Raw genomic sequence first — 19505 nt, 5'->3', positions numbered from 1 at the left:
CCGCTCGCCCGCATCTCCCCTGACCGCCAAGCACCGCTCGCCGCAACTCCCCCGACCCCCCGCCTCCTACCTGCCCCCGGGCCGCACCCCCGCAGCTCACTGAGAAATCGCAGTGGTCCCCGCAGAGACGCGCTTTGTGCCCTGGGTCGAGACCCGCGCGCAGCCCTGCCCTTGGAGGACAGTGTGTGTGTGTGGGGGGGAGGGGTGACAGTCGCGTGCTCGTCCCCCCTCACCCCCGGTGCGGGACAGCAGGGTGGCAGCCCGCACTGCGAGGGTCTACACTAGGCGGGGGCGGAAGATTCCTTGTTCCCCCCGAGTGACAACTTTAATGGGACCTCGGCTGGCAGCCTCTACTCCACTTGCCTCTCTTCCCGGCCGGCTCACCTGGAAGCACAACCCCTCACTCCCCCAGCCCCGGCGCCCAACCCCGACCCTGCGCCCCAGGCCCGACCCCGCTGCGCGTCCCTTGCAGCCCAGCAGAGGCGGCGGCGGCGGCGGCCTGGGGACTCGCGGGTCTAGGGGTCCAGGGATCCGTCTGCTTGCGGCGCGCGCGGGGTGCTTGTTCCAGGCTGGGTCGGGGCCAGGAGAGACCCCGCAGGCGGAGGCAGGGAAGGAAGGGAAGGAGGGGAAGGAGGGGAAGGAGGAGGAGGAGGGGGGGAGGAGGGGGAGGTGGAGAGGGAGGAGGGTGGAGGGAGGAGGCAGGGGAGGAGGCAGAGGCGGAGGCGGCTCTCCCCGCCGGCTCTGCGTGCGGAAGAGTTTGCCGCGCGAGCAGCCGGCCTCTCGCAGGAGCCGAGGGACCCGCGCGGCTGCGGCCCAGGAGCGGCGGCCGCGGAGCTAGGAGACCCGCAGCCGCGGCGGCGGCGGCGGCGGCGGCGGCAGCAGCGAGAGCAGCGCCTCCCGCCGCCGCCCGGGAGGAGCTCGCCGCGCCCGCTCGCCGCCTCGTCTCCCAGCGGCGGCGGGAGGCGCGTCTCCCCGGCCCAGTCCGCGCCCGGCCCCGCGGGGCCGCTCCGGCCCGCTCCGAGGTAAGGGGCCGCGCCTAGGGGCGCGGGGGACCCAGGGTGGGGAGTACGTGCGTGCGGGGTCGCAGGACTCGGTCACCTGCTTGCCAGCGTGGAGGACGCGCGGGGGCGGAGGGGCGCTCAGGCGCGAGGCTGCGCGGCGCCGGGGACCCCGGACGCGGGGGCGCGGAGAGGTGGGTCCCCCCATCACCGTCAGGCCGCTAGGGGCTTCGCGTCCTGCAGGTGGTAGCAACCGCTGGGCCGGTGGGCTCCGGGCGCGTCTCGACGCAGAAGACAGAGGACTGGGCACCCGAACCTCGGAATTTGGGGGTCCTCGGGGTGTCCGACAGGGTGGACAGGGATCGTGCCCCAGGGCCACAGCTTTGGGGATTGCCCGCTGTTCTCTTCGAGCCCCATCGCGCGACCCTCCGAAACGTCAAGCGTCCTGGACCCCGGGAGAGTGTGGCATGCGCGCCCTGGGCCCGCGGTCTCTCGGAGTCCCTGGGTCGGAATTGGTTCCGGGCCGGATTGGGTGTGGAGTCGGTGCCCCAAACCCCCGTGCGCGCAGAGGGGGTGCAGCCTGGCTCCTCGCATCGCTGCCCCCCACCCCCACCCCGGAGCTCCCCAGGTTGGATGTCTGCGTGTGGTTTTGTTGGGAGATGTGCCCCTTTCCCAGCCGAGGAGGGACGCACCTTTGACCTTTCTAAAGAGCTGGGCAGGTCGGTAACCAGGGAAGGGACAGGCACCACGGGGCTAAATTCAAAACCAGTCCCGTTCCTCTGCTTGCCACTCCTTAATTGCTCAAGGTAAGAAAGTTTGTTTCAGCCCTGTGATTCATAAATAATTAGTAACTAGTTTTGTTGATTAAGCAAGATGGAAACCTTGAATATACACATGCACGTCCACGAAGGCTAAACACTCCCGAGGTTGTATCCGGGAGGCGTTCGTAGGAAGAAAGTTAGAAGCCCTGGAGTTCAACAGGTGTTCAGGAGGGTCCCGGAGAGGAGTTTCGTCTTTATCCGTTGCTTTGGCATCCACTCCAACTTCATTAAAGTGGTTAGCCTGTTTTCTCACAGGGAAAACATTGAGCACTTATTAAATTAACTTAGTCAGCAGAGGCGAGGTAAACCGTCTTGATCGTTTAGAACCCAAACCTTATTTTCCTTAATAGAAAGGTTTTTCCTGTTTGGACTTCCCAGGTAATTAGTTCTAAAGTAGTTCCCAGCAAGAAATCTCTGCCAGCACCTCTGTGTCTCTCACTGTAGCTTGGTCCCCATCAGCGAACTGACCAACTAATTATGGCTTGGATTAAACACAGAGCTGCCCTCCTTGGGAGGCAATGTTCACATCAAGCGCACACACTAGCTCCATCTTTCTGCCACTAAGATGTCCTTAAAGGAAAAAGTTTGCCAAAAATAACCCCCAAATAAATAGTGTAATGTTTGAAAGAGTTATCCTGACCTGCGCCCCTATTTTACAAAAGCAAAAATTCAGTGTTTCATTACAGCGCTAAACCAGGACCAGTAGAAGTGTTGGTATCTCTCAGCAGTCTCCTTAAAGATTTAGTTAAAAATAAAGTGTGCAACATAAAGACATTCAGTAATTATCTTCCATCTCACAGGGAGATGTGGAGTGTGGCTTAGAAGAATTGTAAATGCGCTGCTTTTAGCCGTTTGCTTCTTGGAAATCGATGCCTCTATTTATTTGCCGGTCTGCCCCACTGTGCGTAAATGTAGAATCGGTTTTATTCTCACTGCTTCCCAGAGGGGCTCCTGTGGAGGTGAAAGAAGGAAATACATTCTAGAGGAAATATGTTATTAATAAAACGTTACCTCCCAAAGAGTTAAACACGCCAAAAAGAACCAAGTGAAGCTTTACTAATTAGTGGTCTGATAAGAGAGTGGTCAGATGGTGACTGAAGAATTGATCTTTATATAGAAAACAACAATTGTTTTTAAGCTCATTTGGTTCTCTTAGAACAGTTCGGACCCTTTTAAAAATTTCTGGCTGTTTAATAATGCAAATGATGAAAATTGTCAAAGATAACACATATCACCTGACGTGTGCCATGTTTAAGTTGAATTCACCTTATTTTTTTTGAACAATCTTTCTTAACTCTTGGTAGTCTTTATAGCTCACTCAACACTGCAACTTACTAGGTTAAAGACTGAAAGTTAATTTCTTCAAATTAAAATAATAAGACATGCATATACTTTTTAATATAACCATCTTTACATGTTCATTTTTTCAGAATCTTGCTTTTGAACCTTAAGAACCCAAAGGGCTAAGTCTTCTTTCTTAATTTTTAAAACAAGCATGTGTTTTGTTCTTTACATGAACCGTCGGTTCTCCCAATGTGATCACGACACTGTCCCATGCTGATTCCATGCACGGTGCAACTCTTTCCCAAGAGAGGTCAGATTTCGAGGTGTTGAAAATAGCCCAGTGACTCAGTATTCTTGGCTGCTTTATGCCAACGGTTTAATTGGCTGCATCATAGCAAGCATCTAATTGAGTTTCACATTTAAATAGTGGATGTGGTACTTGGTGCATTATTTGCTTACAGAAATGTCTGATTAGCATGTTCCTGATCCTCGTTCTATTTGTAGCAAAGATGTGAGGTCAGGGACTGTCACATTTCATATTCCCCACAGCATCTCATCCCGATGGGGCCTTGTTCAGAATAGATGCTCAGTAAATAGGTGTGAGAAATGAGCTGAATTGTTGGTGATCACTATCCAAAGGTTAGAAATTTCTGAATGCTAATGGAGTACTTAACCATGAGTAATTCTATTTTAAATCTCAAGGTGTTGATGATTAATAGTATCTCAGGGCACTAAATAAACATGTATTAAATGTGAGCGTATGTTTAAAGGGGGAATTTTTAATGCAGTCTTTAAGGCACTACTGCTTCTCACGTGAGGACCCCTTGGCATTTTAAGCAAAGTCATTTCTTAGGTAAAGTTCCCCCAGAGACCACTTGAACTTTTGTAAGTCTTAAAACAATGGGTGGTTCCATTTGATGGTTCAGAATAGAAAGGAGAGTGTTGATCCTCTACACTGGTATGAAAAAAATCTGTGTATAAGAAGATGGAGGATGCTGGATATCACAGTGCCCTGGAATCACCTGGGGCCTTTGGCAAGTGCAGATTCTAACTCAGGATGCCTGGGAGAGGACCTGAGCTGCATTTCTCACAGCTGCCGGATGCTGCACGCGGCAAGGTTCTGAGATGCACTGAATCCATCCAGTTCAGCATGTTTACTGAGCATATACCACATGGAGAGCCCAGATGATACAAAAATAAGAAGATGGGGTGTACCTGCCCTTGAGGAGCTAACAAGATGAGGTGCGGGGGAGAGAGAGAGGGATTATAAACTGAAAATGAGGTTCTGGGATGCCATTCTCCGGGGTGGTGGCCAGAAAGGGGCCCAGGAAAGGAGAGTTGCTGGTAGGGCTCCCACATCGCTGACCTTGACCTGTAGTCATATTTGAATGGAGAGCCTTGTGACTTGGCAAGAAATAAAATGCAGATTTTGAAGTCAGACGGACCTGGGGTAGCCTCCCAGCTCAGCTATGGCAATTTTTAACCACCCTGAGACTCAAAGTCCTTGTCAGAAAAACAGTGCAAATGATGCTAACCTTGCCAAGTTTGTAGGATTACCAGTCAAGGACGTGTGTTAGGCCTAACAAAAGTGATTGCTTTTATTACCGTTGACAGGAGAGAGGAGGCTAGAAAGCAAGGAGGACGAGGAGGTTACTCAAATATGTTCCATGTAGTTCACCAATCAGAGATTCAGTTTGGTTAACCAGCAAGCCCAAGGCCGGCCGTGGAGAACCGGGCCAGGGCCGGAGGGCAGGCAGCTGTGGAAGCTAATCAGAGGCAAAATGGAATTATTGGGAGCATGCTTATCTCCACCCTCTCCTGCAGTCCCTGGCTTCTGGTTTGCTTTGTTGATAGCCCTTCCTAGGATATTTTCATCTGAAGCTGTTCCTGGTACTTAAGCTGTAGGTTCTGTTGATCAAGACTGCTAGCGGCCATCTAGCGCTCTTTAAAAATGTAGTGGAGAGGACAAACAGCTCTCCCCTTTGAGGGCCATTGGTCTATTCCATGGTGGGTCACTTTCTAGGATCAAAGCCATCGGTCCATCTTTTGACCACAGTACGAATTACTTGAAACTAGTGCCGGGCGTGTTGGAATTCACCTGGGGTGCCTTTTATGCTTCGCACTCTGAGATAATTGCTTCCTCCTGCCGTCTAGGAGAGATGGATATTTCAAGGCAATGGTGTCCTTCACCCTGATATTAAGAGGGGTCACCTGGGTGGCCCTGAAAACACTTCAACCAACGTCACTCTGATTTTTTAAAATATATTTTGGGATTCCATGTATTATTTGCAAAGACGATTTCTCTGCTACCATTTGCCTTCCACGCTCCCTAAAAGTAAATCTTGAAAACCAAGTTCTAAGAGAATGGCAATGGCAGTTTGATGTTTCGGGGGAAGGAAAAGTAGAGGAACCCCTGGAGCCCAGGCAGGCCTGGGTGAGGATGGAGAGGAGAGAGGGAGAGGAAGGCATCAGGCGTGGGAGTACCAGGATGGAGATGGGAGTAGTGATGGAGGCTGAAGCTGAGAGGTTGGGCCCCAGGACCCAATTTGTGGACTTTGCTGCTTTGCTGAAGGCCATGGCAGATAATGTTTCCAGACCACTGAAAATCATCCAGGCGTCCAGAAAACACAGGCCCATCTAAAGGCAGACAGGTGACAAGGTGACAGAACCTAGTGGTGTGATTCTTCTAGCCTCTTCTGAGCCAAAAATGACATGCACAGTTTTATGAAGGATATTTGAGTTCCTTGGTGGTAAAATATTCAGAGCTCGAGGTCATCTGAAAAACTTATTGTTTTTCTGTTTGTGAAAGTACATAGTTTTTGGAAAAGATGAAAAAGAAGGAAAAAATCCCCCACAATTTCAAGATATATTTTCTGTTCAGTGTTTTTTCGATGTATTAAAATATTTTTATAATAGTTTATCTTAAAAAGCACATGGATATAATCTTGTAAAAGTTTTCAAGTATTACAGAACCATTTCTAATAGAAAGAAAAAAATCCCCTTTGTCCTATGGCCTACCCAGTAATCATTCCGTCAGCTTTTATTTGCCTAGCAGAAAGTGGATTTTGTACAGTAGACTGCAAACCCACACCTGCCTCAGGAGGTTTATCTCATTGGCCATGCAAGTGAGGGTGGGGCTGCTGTCCTTGCCAGTGACTGGCTCAGGGTGAGCATGTGCACCCTGTTCTAGCCAATAAAATGTGAGGGTGGGCTACTGGGAGGCTTCTGGGAAAGTTTCCCTGGTCTTAAAAGAGGCAAGGAAGGAAACAGCTCTTTCCTTCCACTGGTTACTGTGATATGAGGCCGTAATGCCTGCAAACTGGGCAGCCATCAGCCATCAGAGGGGCTGGGCCAGGTCTCAGCTGACCTGTGGAAGAATGCAAAGGTGAAGAAGGGCAGGGAGCAGGGGGGGTCTCTGTGGTGCCCTTGACCTTCTGAATTACACAAAGAAGAGTCTGTTTTCGAACACTTGTGAGATCATGAAACCATTACCAGATGAAGCAAGGTGAATTAGATTTTCTGTTGTAGCCAAAAGCATCCCATAACTCTCCACCCTTCTCAGGAGGTAATGACTGATAACCATGGGGCATGTTCTGCTAGTCATTTTTGGTGCACTTATGTATACACACACATACACTTTTAAAAACTAAAGCTGGGTGTGGTGACTCATGCCTGTAATCCCGGAACTTTGGGAGGCCGAGGCGGGAGGATCATGAGGTCAGGAGTTCGAGACCATCCTGGACAACACGGTGAAACCGTGTCTCTACTAAAAATACAAAAATTAGCTGGGTGTGGTGGCACATGCTTGTAATCCTAGCTACTAAGGAGTCTGAGGCAGGAGAATCGCTTGAACCAGGGAGTCGCAGGTTGCAGTGGGCCGAGATCCTGCCACTGCATTCCAGCCTGGCAACAGAGCGAGACTCTGTCTCAAAAAAATAAAATAAAAAAATAAAAACAACTCATTGTATGTATATTATTTAGCAACTTAATGTGGCATGGATTTTTTATGACATACCTTCTTTATTTTTAAAGGCTGCAGAGTATTATTCAGAAGTACAAATAGGACATTATTTAACCCATCCCTATTAATAAACAATCTATTGAGTTTTGTTCCCACCTTTTCACTATTACAGTTTTTGTATTAACTTCTTATTTGTATATCTTTGTGTACATTTCAAGATTTTCTAGGTCAAGGATTATTAGAATTCCTGGGTAAAGGCACATCTGTTTGAAATATTGATAGATGCTGCCAAATTGGGGACTAAAAAAGCTATGCCTGTTAACCGCCCCATCTACAGTGTGTAAGGGTGCCTTGTCTGCATTTCTTAACTAACATAAGATATTTTCCAGCTTTTAAATCTTTTTTTATGCATTTTTACATGTTTAAGGTAATACTGTTTATAGTTTTCTATTCTGGTTGTTTGTCTTAACCTGAGCGTAAGCATTTTTCCATGACATTAAAAATTTAAATTTTATTGGCTACATAATAATTATACTTGTTTTTGGAGTGTTTCGATGGTACATGAAGACGCAAAGGAAATATTTGAAATAGAGGTTGTCTATGAAAATTAAGTGGATATGATCGACCTTGCAGTAAACCTGAAAGATTTTCTGGAAATGGTGTTGGGAGACACACCCCTCCGGTGATATGTTTCCGAGAAAACCCTGAGGAGATGGCCTTCCAGGTCTTTCTCAATCCAGTCAGATGGTAGGCTGCCTCCAGCAGTTCTAAGAAGCTTTGTTGCTTTTAAAATCCATCAGATTTACAGTCAGACAGGTTCTAAATTCAGTTCTCTGAACGTACAGTAGTTACGTAAACACTTCGTACATTGCATGAGACATAGCTGAGAAGTGCATTTGCTGTATTCTTCGAATTTTTTTTCAACTTTTATTTTAGATTCAGGGGATACATGTGCAGGTTTGTTACCTGGGTGTATTGCATAATACTGAGGTGTGGGGTGTGAATGATCCTATCACCCAGGTACTGAGTGTAGTACCCAACAGTTAGTTTTTCAGTCCTTATCCCCTGGCTCCCTGCTCCCTCTAGCAGTCTTCAGTATCTATTGTTGCCATCTTTATGTCCACAAGTACCCAATGTTTAGCTTCCACTTATAAGCAAGAACATGCAGTATTTGGTTGTCTATTTCTGCATTAATTCACTTAGGATAATGGCCTCCAGCTGCATCCATGTTGCTGTAAAGGTCATGGCTTTATTCTTTTTTTGGCTGCATAGTATTCCGTACTATATATGTAACACAATTTCTTTATCCAGTTTACTATTGATGGGCATCTAGCTTGATTCCATGTCCAGTAGACATGGACATGGAATCACAATTGCTATTGCGAATAGTGCTGTGATGAACATGTGAATGCATGTATCTTTTTGGTAAAATGATTTGTTTTCTTTTGGATAGATACTACTATCAGTAGTGGAATGGCTGGGTCAAATTAGTAGCTCTGTATTAAGTTCTTTGAGAAATCTCCAAACTGCATTCCATAGTGGCTGAACTAATTTACATTCCAACCAACAGTGCATAAGTGTTCTCTTGTCTCCACAGCCTCTCCAGCATGTGTTTTTTTTTTTTTGACTTTTTAGTAATAGCCATTTTGGCTGGTGTGAGATCGTACCTCATTGTGGTTTTGATTTGCATTTATCTAATGATTACTGATATGGAGCATTTTTTCATGTTTGTATGTCTTCTTTTGAGAAGTGTCTGTTCATGTCTTTTGCCTATTTTTTAATATGGTTTTTGTTTTTTTGCTTGTTCAGTTGTTTAAGTTCCTTATAGATTCTGGATATTAGACCTTTGTTGAATGAATAGTTTGTGAATATGTTCTCCCATTTATGTAGATTGTCTGTTTTACTTTGTTGATAGGTTCTTTTTCTGCGTAGAAGCTCTTTAGTTTAATTAGGTCCCACTTGTTAATTTTTGTTTTTGTTGCAATTGCTTTTGAGGACTTTCTTTTCCAAGGTCAGTGTCCAGAGTGATGTTTCCTAGGCTTTTCTCTAGGATTCTTATGATTGAAACCTTACATTTAAATCCTTAATTCATCTTGAGTTAATTTTTGTATATGGTGAAAGGTAGGGGTCCAGTTTCATTCTTCTGCATATGGCTAGCTAACCTAGCCCCATTTACTGAAGAGAGAGTCCTTTCCCCATTGCTTACTTTTGTCAGCCTTGTTTACGCTCAGATGGCTGTAGGTGTGTGGCTTTATTTCTGAGTTCTCTATTCTGTTCCATTGGTCTATGTGCCTGTTTTTGTACCAGTACCATGCTGTTTTGGTTACTGTAGCCTTATACTATAGTTGGGTAATATGATGTCTCCAACTTTGTTCTTTCTGCTTAGGATTGCTTTGGCTATTCAAGCTCTTTTTTGGTTCCCTGTGGATTTTAGAAGAGGTTTTTCTAGTTCTGTGAAAAATGACATCGGTTGTTTGATAGGAATAGCATTGAATCTGTAGATTGCTTTGGGCAGTATGGGCATTTTAATAATATTGATTCTTCCAATCCATGAGCATGGAATGTTTCTCCATTTGTTTCTGTCATCTATGATTTCTTTCAGCAGTGTTTTATAGTTCCCATTGTAGAGATCTTTCACCTCTTTAGTTAACTGTATTCCCATGTATTTTATATTTTAATGGCTACTGCAACTGGCTGCAAATGGAACTGATTTTTTTGTTTGTTTGTTTGTGAGACAGAGTCTTATTCTGTTGCCCAGGCTGGATTGCAGTGGCATAATCTCAGCTCACTGTAACCTTCGCCTCCCAGGTTCAAATGATTCTCCTTGTCTCAGCCTCCCAAGTAGCTGGGGACTACAGGCACGCACCACCATGCCTGGCTTATTTTTGTATTTTTAGTAGAGACAAGGTTTTGCCATGTTGACCAGGCTGGTCTTGAACTCCTGACCTCAAGTGATCCATTCGCCTGATCCCAGAGCTTTTGAACTGTGTTCTTGATTTGGCTCTCAGCGTGGACATTATTGGTGTGAAATAACATAGAAATGCTACTAATTTTTGCACATTGATTTTGTATCCTGAAGCTTTATTGAAGTCATTTGTCAGTTCTGGGAGATTTTTGGTGAAGTTTTTTGGGGTTTCCTAGCTGTAGAATCACATCAACAGCAAAGAGAGTCTGACTTCTTCGTTTCCTATTTGGATGCCTTTACTTTCTTTCTGTTGCCTGATTGCTCTGACTAGCACTTCCAGTACTGCGTTGAATAGACGTGGTGGGAGTGGGCATCCTCATCTTGTTCCAGTTCTCCAGGGGAATGCACTTAAAATTTTTTCATTTCTGCTAGAGAACAGAGGAAAGCAAATGAAATGGATAAAACTCATAAGAAATGTTAATCACCCTTCAGGCAAGGGCACATTTGAAAAGCACCACTCTTGGTCATGGACCTCTGATCATCCTTCTACTTTCTCACTCCTAAGTGATAGTGCATAGCCCAGGAACACCCACCACCTGCTGTCCTCCAATAGGAAAGGAAAAGGCAAGATGACAAAAGGAAAAACCTTCTCAGAGTCAATAGAGACCACACACACAAAAATACCTTGAAAGCAAAAAAAAAAAAAAAAACCTATCAGTAGACTTCCCAGGGACATCATGAGGCAGCCAGCATAGCTCTTTGGTCTCTGTTGCATGCATTGAGGCATCCCAAATATCCTAACGTGAATAGAATTATTAGTCATCAAACTACATTCAGTAACATGACAGGTGGTAGAAGAAACTTCGAGACCACCAAGAAATGAGAATGCCTCCATTTTTTATTAATTTTTATGAATGTCTCTATTTTTGGCATACAAATGCAAACAGTTGTTTTCTCCTTAATTCAGACAGGTTAACTCCATTTCTTTTTATTTTATTTTCTTATTATACTGTAAGTTCTAGGGTACATGTGCACAACATGCGGGTTTGTTACATATGTATGTGTATGCCATGTTGGTGTGCTGCACCCATTAACTCGTCATTTACATTAGGTATATCTCGTAATGCTAACCCTCCCTCCTCCCCCCACCCCATGAGAGGCCCAGGTGTGTGATGTTCCCTGCCCCATGTCCAAGCGTTCTCATTGTTCAGTTCCCGCCTATGAGTGAGAACATGCAGTGTTTGGTTTTCTGTCCTTGCGATAGTTTGCTCAGAATGATGGTTTCTAGCTTCATCCAACCCAGCGGCTAGTCATGATTCTCCGACATGGACTGGAGTCCTTTTGGAGTATTTTCACAAATAGTCCCCATCAGTAGAAGTCAGATCTGTCTTTAGTGTTACATAGAAACATCCGTCCATTATTTTTTCAATCTCAGAACCTGATGGCTTCAATTTTCCATTATTCCATCATGGAGGGTAAAGACCTTTTAGAAGCAGACAGCATCATAGGTCCACATAGGTCACGGGGCAAACAGTGCTGATCACTGCCTGTTGACAGAGTGTTGACAGTAAGGGAGGGGAGGAAACATTATCTTGTAGGTAGAGAGGATTTTTGAGGAGGTGGGTTGGAGTGAGGACAAGGGAAACCAGTCTGTCTGCTACATTGATCTACCAAATCTTCTCTTTGGGCCGGGCACTGTGGCTCATGCCTGTAATCCTAGCACTTTGGGAGGCTGAGGCAGGTGGATCACTTGAGGTCAGGAGTTCGAGAACAGCCTGGGCAACGTGGTGAAATCCCTTCTCTACTAAAAACACAAAAATTAGCCAGGTGAGGTGACAGCTGTAATCCAAGCCACTTGGGAGGCTGAGGCAGGAGGATCACTTGAACCCAGGAGGGAGAGGTTGCGGTGGGCTGAGATTGCGCCACTGCACTCCAGCCTGGGTGACAAAGCAAGACTCTGTCTCAAAATAAATAAATAAATAAATAAAAATAAAATAAAAATAGATCGTAGTTTGCCACGTCAACAATTCCGTTTGTGTTGTCTACGAAAGACATGGCATACGTTATCATCAGTTACTGCAAAAGATGCCTAATTCCCTGGAGATCAAGATCTAATAACAAATATGAGGAAAACTTTAAACCCCAAGTTGTGGGGTGCGTAGTAGGGTGGGGGCGGATGTGTCAACTGGAACCTTGCTGAGAACGATTGCTGTGCAGCTCTGTCATCTCAGCTCATCTAATGACCAAAAGCAGATGGAAGTTTTTATGTGACCTCTCCAAGGAGTCCTTAATGGTCAGAGAGAATTTTCCTTTTATGGCCTCCCCCCTTTCCCCTTCGTAGCATTGTGGAAGAGAGAAATTCATTCACAGCCAATTTGCGTGGCAGTTTTGTTGAGGTTTTATGATCTCTCAAGCAAAATACAATCTTTTTTCATTTGATCTGAAAAGACACCACTTTTGGAGACTCTGTCCAGGGGAAGCACAGGAGCCCTGGATTTGGAGTTCAAGGTGGCCTTGATGAAAATAGGCCCCTATCCTGCATTTTATGTCTCCTTCCTGGCTTTTCCATTCTCTCAAACCTGCAAACCCATGCTCTTTTTGCCTTTGTTTGCTGTCATTTACCCCCTACCATGCTGATTTTCAGCTCCCAGGGCCCCAAGTCCTTAACTTGCTCTCCAGTTATTCCTGGGGTGCTTCCTGGCAAGGCTCCAGCTGCTGGCATCATTGCTGTTGTCCCCGTGTGTGTGTGTGATTCTCATGACCAAGCTGGGCTCTGCCTGGGCCTGTGATCCCCACTGAATCCCCTGCATCTCTCCATTCCATGGAGAGAATGAGAGAAGAACTGCTGGCTCCTGACGGCCAGACAACAGATATGAGCCCCTCAAAGAGAGTCTCAGGAAACTCACCGCACCCTGAGCCACCTGTATCTCCCTTCCCGCCCTGGGCAGGTCATTCGTCATCCTTGTCCCCTGATTTCTGTAGAAACCTGCTCTAAGCACTTACCTGGCAGTTGCCATGCTGCACCTGCCCTGGCAATTGTTGGCTCCTCCTCAGCCAGGGCCTGCTGCTATTGCTGTACCAGTTCAGGGAGTCATGTTCCTGGTGCTCTGCGAAAAATGGGGATTTCTTGGGCAGCAAGGTGGTGCACTCCAGTGTGCTCCACATCTGTTTGGCTTTGTGCTGTTTGGTATATACACAGTCCCTCAGTGGGGGTTGTTGGTTAGTCTTCCAACTGCGCAATAGGTTTCTCTCCTCTCGCCGTGCCTGGTCTAGTAGCATTCTCACCACGAGAACGTTGCTGCTGGCCCGCTTAAGAGACCTGGATTGGCCCCTGCCTGGCAAAGCCCCAGGCAACAGTGGAGGTTCCTACTGCAGGAGACACCATACTTAAATTTTAAAAGGAATAGTTAATTCTTGGGCTCCCAGTTTCTGGGAAGCTGTACTGTGTTTGCATAAGTTAGCTGTCCAAAGTGGTCAGCTATCTAACCTCTTCGTACAAAATTTCCTTGTGTTTCCCTCGTGCCATGTGTCTAAGCACATATCTCTATGAAGCAACGGCATTTCGTTGCCCCTTTGGTACTTCTTTGGGTGGTATCATTCGGATGTGCTTCCCTGAGGCGATGTCTGTTTTCTAACAGCTCAGACTTTGGCAGCTCTTGCATCTATTGCAGCCTGTTTATATGAGACACCTATAAAAACATTCAGCCTGCGCCATGGGTATGCCAGCAGCACCCTATGACCGGATTTTAAATCACAACTTGTGAGTGACCATCGCCATATGGGCCAGGGCGCTTTTACATGGTGTAACGAGGACAGCACGTGACCCATAGCAGAAAGCTTTGACACCCTGATATAGTCACTGTGACCAAGTGACCTTGGCAAGTTGCATAAACGCCATGACTCAGTTTTTTCATCTGTGAAAGGGAGATACTGATACTCAGGATGAGAATCAAGAGGAGAGAATGCTTGTTAGAGTTTCATAAGAATGAAAAGTACTGCTATTGATTTATTTTGCGCTGTGCGGTTCACTCAAGCTCTTGCACACCCAGCTGGGTAAATGCCAGCCTCAAGGTGTTTTCTTCTTGAATGAAATACTTGGTTTTTTCAGACAAGGTACATTCTAGCAATTAAAACCCCACCATATCCCAGTGTTCTCTTGAGAGCTAACATAAAGTGGAGGAAGTGAAATACTTCAACTCTAGAAGCCAAACACTCAGAATGTCTTGGCAGTTGCTTGGGGCTGCACAGCGTGCTTTTGAAAGCTTTTGCCATTTCTAAGAGCAAAGTACCCTGATAACCTTTTGTGTCTGATATTTCAATCCAAATCAAATAGCCTCTGTGTAGCCCATGGATTCTGAGATTTTTATGGGATGTGTGGGGCTGTTTTGCCATGATGAATGTGACGTGTGCTACTTCGTGTGGCCTTTTGTTTTTTTTCTAAAGAGGCTTGGCTTGCAGAATGGAGGCTCAGCTCCCGCAGTTCTTAAAGGATCCTGTTGTTTGTCTCCTATGTCAGGATCCTCTGAAGAGTAGGGATCACCTGGTTTTCAGTGGAACCAGGAGTTTATTCTTCAGATTGGAGACACACTCCCAATTCTGGTTAATACGTTGGTTTTGAGGTGGAGGGAAAGAACCCCAGTGATCATCTGGTACAACGTGGTGTACCTTCTCCAGACAAAAACCAGAGGCTCAGAAAGCAGAGAGGCCTTTGCTGAGTCCTGGAGCTTGCGTGGCACCAAACAGACCTGCCGACCCCTTCCTGGTGGCTCAGTGCTTCTCTTTCTCTGATGAGCCCTGGAGAGGCTTCCTCACCTGGAGAATCAGGGGTTTCTCAGGCCCTGCTTCCAGAGAGTCCATAAGAACCAGGCTTTCTGGGCTCAGCCAGCGCACTCTCCAGCCAGAGGTTTTACGAGGGTCACGCCACAGGCCGACTGCCGGCTCTGCCTGAATCGCCTTATCTCTCTGTGTGCTCTCCACAATCTGCTCTCTGCCATGAGTGGCATAAGATAAGGAAGGCTGGTTGCTAGAGGCAGCTGGGTATAGGGAGAAACAAGGACAAGGATGGACACGGACCGTCCACTTAAGTTCTGGGAACCAGCTGACTCTCTTAGGCGCGGACATGTGACTTTTTTCAGATAAACAGACTGAACGCACAGAGCTCATTCATGCCTATGAAGGAGAATAAACTGCCTACTTACTTGACCAACTTTTAATAGTGCTTCTTGTGTATGCCAGGCGAGGTCAGGGTCAACTGCAGGATTTTCTCACCCACACTTTTCAATCCCATAACATTGCCATCCTTGGCTATCCCTTTATCATTTTTCTTTTCTTTCTTTCTTTCTTTTTTTTTTTTTTTAGATGGAGTCTCACTCTGTCGCCCAGCCTAGAGTGCAGTGATATGATATTGGCTCATTGTAACCTCTGCCTCCCAGGTTTGAGCAATTCTCCTGCCTCAGCCTCCCAAGTAACTGGGATTACAGGCATGCGCCACCATGCCCAGCTAATTTTTTTTTTTTTTGTATTTTTAGTAGAGACAGGATTTCACTATGTTGGCCAGGCTGGCCTCAAACTCCTGACCTCAAGTGATCTGCCTGCCTTGGCCTCCCAAAGTGCTGGGATTACAGGCGTGAACCACCACGCCCGGCCACTTTATCATTTTTCCATAACGATTGAGGCAAAGTAAAAATATCGTCAGGTCCAAGGATCATTTGGGAATGGGGAACCCTGTGTTCGACAGTCATCGTTACAGACACGAGTTTGCTCATCCGCTTTGACAGCAGTCACTGGAGGGAAGCACTGTGCTATTCCCATTTTCCATACAGGCCACTGAGGCGCAGGTGAGTTAAATGACTGGGATGAGGACAGTCAGAGCAGGAACTTGAATTTCACTGTTTAGAGAAGAACCTGAAATAGAACAGCTCGTTTTTATTTACTTTTTCTGAAATGTTGCTTTGAAGAAAATGGGATGTGTGTCAACCAAATCCAGCATCTGAGCCTGCCTTCTTGAGCTTCAGCAGTTTTTTCTTGAGCAGGAGGTCACCGTGCGGCGGCTGGGTGCATGCTGGGGTAGGAAACCACTCCTGTTTGGTGTCCGTGCTCGACTCCACCCTTCGGAGGAGGAGGCTGTGTGTGAAAGGGTACAAAAGAGGAACGCTTGCAGGAAAATCTTTTTTAGGACAAAATCATTATTCTGTTCCTTGCTGTCTTTTAGTAGCGAACCAGCTTTCCAAAATTGTTTCTCTGGCTGTAATAAGGATTGTTAAATCAGGACACTCATTATGTCTCTCCTCATTTTGGAGTCAGGTACATCTTTCTTCAGCTGAGCTCAACCTAGAAGCCAGCAGAGAAAGGTAGGGGCCAGCCTCCTGGACCACATTTGTAAACACCTTTTCACCTGGGTGTCATCATTCTGCGCCTGGAAAACCCACGATGGACTGAATTTATGGGGAAGCCTCCTAGAAGTCATTCAGGATCACCCCAAAACATATCCTCCTGCCCCTTTTCCCCTCCATACCTGAGCACAGACCTCAGCACTCAACGTAATATAAAGGAAATACATGCAAGCAAGATATTACAGACTTTTGAATAACAGGGTTTTGTAAGTCATTGTTCCTCAGTTTGACTGCTGGGGAGTATCTCCAAAGTGATCCACTTAACTAATTAAGGGCAGTTCAGAGCATCCCAGCCCCACTCCCGCCACCAGCCTTGGTTGTAAGCAGGGATGCCAGGCGCTCTTTGCGAGATGGCAGTGAGGAGCCCGGTTAGGTTACTTTCGCTTTGTCTACCTTCCTGCTGCCACCGTTTATGAAAACAGAAGCAAAATCTGAACATAAACATCAGTGAAGTAATTGGATCGACATACATATAGACACACAAAATCAAATTTGCCCTAGCGACCTTACTTCGATGTGTACCACCCCCCTACCAAAGCGGTGGGAACAGCCACCTAGTGCCTTCTCAGAATAAGTATATTACCCTGACCCGAGTCATTTCTGTTTTGTTTTCTTCTCCCCACCTGGAATCCTTGAATAACACCTGTCTGAATTATTCTGGGCTGTATATCGTTTCAGAGAGTTCTAGGAAACAATACTGAAACTGATTTCGGAAGGCTTTTCAGCTGGAAGACATGGCCACTCACGCCTGCACCTGGGGACAGTGATGGTAGGGGAGGGTGAGGTTGGGATGACCTGTTGTAGGACCAGCCGTGGAGTAACAGGGTCAGGAGTTAGCGATTCAAGGGGTACCTCCGAGTTCCCATTATGCAGGTCAGAGGTGGCTCTACCGTTGAATGCCCTTCTTCTTTTTTCCGTACACACGGAATTTTTTGGCATCTTGGTTCCAATGCCTCCCTGGGTTCTATGGCATTGCGGCTTTGCCCCGTCGTGAAGGCAAGTCCCCAGGCCACATGTATAGTGTTGGAGGAAAGAGGTATGTAGGGTTTGGGAGGAATGGGATTTTCCTCCATTTTCCGAGATGGGGAAATGTTTGGTCAGAAATATGAAAGAACTTTGAAAAGAACATGAGATGAGGTCTGTGAATTGTGAAACAAGGTGCTCCTCTTAGTTCTGGGGCAGATTTTTCAGGATCAAGAACTAAAACCAAGAATACCTTTGAACACTCCAGTGTGGCTCATCTGGTGGCCACACTCACATTGCTATTTCCAGTAAATTACATCGCTTACAGACACTAGAGCCATACAGCAGCGGGTCCCCATCCTTCCAGAGTTATTAATGTTCTAGGACAGATCTAGCATCCCAAGGAGATTTTATTTCAGCTAAAGCAGAAGCCTGAATTCACTTGAGTTCAGGCAGATTAGATAATTCATCCAGATTACTTGAGGCCCCAAATGGATCTGACAGTCTAAAAGTTAGATTGTAAAAGGCTATATTGATCCTAATATCTTATTCTCTTTGTTATACCTAACTATGGATTTCCATTTTTCTTTTGTTTTTTTGAGGTGAATTTTCGCTCTTGTCACCCAGGCTGGAGTACAATGGTGCGATCTCGGCTCACTGCAAACTCCGCCTCCTGGGTTCCAGCTATTCTCCTGGGATTACAGGCATGTACCACCACATCCAGCTAATTTTTTTGTATTTTTAGTAGAGATGAGGTTTCTCCATGTTGGCCAGGCTGGTCTCGAACTCCTGACCTCAGGTGATCCACCCTCCTGTGCTTCACTTTTGAAGTCCATCTTCTTCTATAGACACTCTTAGAACCGTAAACAGCTACTCTATGTTTAAATAACATTTTTTTCTTTTTGATGAAATTTAGGATTGACTTGAAAATTGCTCATGGTTAGTAGATGCAGAGTGTGTGAAGGCAGATTTTCTTCATCTATATTCAGGGAATTTTATGCTTTACATGAACAGCAGATGTTAGTGGCATTACTCCGTTCACCTCTCCGGGCCCCGGGACCTTTGCCCATACTGTTACTGGAACACCCTTCCTTCCATCATTGCTTGCCAATCCTTGTTCACCCTTTCGGACAGCTCTGGCTTCTAAGAGCCTGCCCACAGGGGTCGGATGTCTGTCCACTGGGCTCCGACAGAGCCTCCTGCGTGTCTGTTACCTGGCAGTATCTAGATTTTACAGTTCCAAGGTTACCAGTGTGGCTCTCTCCTTCAGTTAACTGCAGTGAAGACTGTCGGTTCCCAGGAGCGGGGACCACCTGTTTTTTCTCCCGTCTTTCAGGAGCTGCTGTGGAGTAGACTTGCTCCATCCGTGTTTATTGAACTGCACTGAAGGACAGGAAGCCTCTGTTCATTTGAACGGAGACCAACCTTTTAAAATTATTCATTTTTAAGTCCTTGAGATGCACCATTTTATTAAATCCACTTGTATTCACAGACCCGGGTTCCTCACAGCCCTCTAATGCAACCTTCTGGTAGCCACTTTATACCCCAGACAGTCTTCTCTCCACAGCCCCCACTTTTTTTTTTTAAATCTTAATCCACAACAACCTCATGTTCCTGAGGCTTTGGGGTTTAGAATCTGGAATTCCAGAGTCGATCTGTCAGAGAACATCAGATGCCTGTGAAGTCGTCAGTTTCACAGTGGTGGGGCAGGGAACCTTGAGAACCATCTCCATGGGAGAAGGTCACGTGTGCAAAGAGAAAGAGCAAGGGGCAAACAACAGTTTGATTCCATTTTAGTTAAAAATAAAAGATGAAAAAGTGAAAAGAATGATCTGTCTAAATATAAGCATGAGGAAGTCTAGAACACGGTGCTTACCAGTCAAGTTTGGAGTCAGGCTGCCTGGGTTTACATCTCAGCTCCACTTCTCCTTCACTGTGCAACTTAGGAAAGTGGCTTCAATCCAGGCTCTCCATTCCTTCTCTGTACGATAGGGATAATTGTAGGATCTGCTTCAGGATGTTCTGAGGATTCACGGAGACAACATATGCAAAGCCCTGCAGTTGTGCCTGGCATGTAGTAAGCAAGCAGTGCTTATTACTTGTTACTGTTCAATTTTCTAGACTGGGCACGATGACTCACACCTGTCATCCTAGCACTTTGGGAGGCCGAGGCAGGTGGAT

General features: G+C 46.3%; 1 protein-coding gene across 3 annotated transcripts in view; it reads left to right on the top strand.

Moving 5' to 3' along the window:
* The first annotated feature begins 749 nt into the window (after positions 1–749).
* NPAS2 (neuronal PAS domain protein 2) overlaps positions 750–19505 on the top strand; it is a 175121-nt gene continuing 156365 nt past the window's right edge. Inside the window, exon 1 of one of the 3 annotated variants that reach the window (XM_003909038.5) lies at positions 750–1022. The gene's annotated coding sequence lies outside the window, so the exon portion shown is untranslated. The remainder of the gene's footprint in view (positions 1023–19505) is intronic. The other 2 variants (XM_009184788.4, XM_031655443.1) reach the window with 2 other exon arrangements.

This window comes from Papio anubis, chromosome 14 (assembly GCF_008728515.1).
Source record: "Papio anubis isolate 15944 chromosome 14, Panubis1.0, whole genome shotgun sequence".
NCBI lineage: Eukaryota > Metazoa > Chordata > Mammalia > Primates > Cercopithecidae > Papio > Papio anubis.
This window is presented reverse-complemented; position numbering and strand designations above follow the sequence as displayed.